The sequence below is a fragment of the Cariama cristata genome, unplaced genomic scaffold, assembly GCF_000690535.1.
Source record: "Cariama cristata isolate BGI_N322 unplaced genomic scaffold, ASM69053v1 scaffold6944, whole genome shotgun sequence".
Taxonomy (NCBI): Eukaryota; Metazoa; Chordata; class Aves; order Cariamiformes; family Cariamidae; genus Cariama; species Cariama cristata.
This window is the reverse complement of record NW_009611175.1, coordinates 51,672-52,736: the sequence shown is the minus strand read 5'-3', so window position 1 is coordinate 52,736 and position 1,065 is coordinate 51,672.

The window sequence follows — 1,065 nt, the reverse complement described above, 5'->3', positions numbered from 1 at the left end:
GTTACACCTTCTTATTTAAACCTGTCATCTCCGTTGTCCTTTTCAGAGTGTTACAAGGGTGTGGATCTTGTGGGGTCTGCAGAAGCTGATGGGAAATTCTGAAAACGTGATGTGCTTTGTATCTGTGTATCTAGGTGTATCTATGTATGTATAAAATAGAATCATAGAATCGTTATGGTTGGAAGAGGCCTTAAAGATCATCAAGCCCAACCATATACCTGATGCCACCGTGCCCACTAAACCATGTCTCGAAGCGCCACATCTAAACGTTTTTTGAACACCTCCAGGGATGGTGACTCCACCACCTCCCTGGGGAGCCCGTTCCAATGCCTGACGACTCTCACAGTGAAGAAGTTCTTCCTAACATCCAGCCTGATATTGCTTTGGTGTCTTTGATCATGTTCGCAGACCACTAGCAGGCTCGATGCAGTAGAGTTCATGTGCGGTTTAGTTACTGGACATCTCTAATCCGTGGGGATAATCAAACCCCAGGGATGTACAGGGTACCGATGTGTCCCGAGAGTTTTGGAACCACGCAGGGAAGATTAAAACAGATGCATTTATATTGTGACTTTCTATTTGTTTCTAAAATTAGTTTTCTTTCTTCAAATTGTAAAATGAAAAAAGTAGGAAATTCCAAGATTCGCATTTCTTAAAAAAGACAAACTCTACTTTATCTGTAAAGACGGGTACTTTAATCACTTTATTCGTATCAGCAAGGCCAAGTTTTCAGTAGTTTACACTTCTAATAGACAACAATACAGAATTTGCAATTGCATTAACAGAACTATTCTTGACACATCCACTACACAGTGAAGATACTACAGTTACGTCCTGTACATCGGGAATGACAGAGCACTGCCACCTTGTTTGTACTACAGCTAAACGTTGTGATATATGTACATTTGGCTGTCTTTCAGGTAGTCTCTTAGAGACAAATTAGCAGAGGTGCAGAAACCTCTAGTACCAAGTTTGAGGTTTCATCAGGTTTTTTGTTACCTTGCGATTATGGTCAGTATTGAATTTTGCTATCTTTTTGACAACTGCACATGGGTTTTTTTTGAT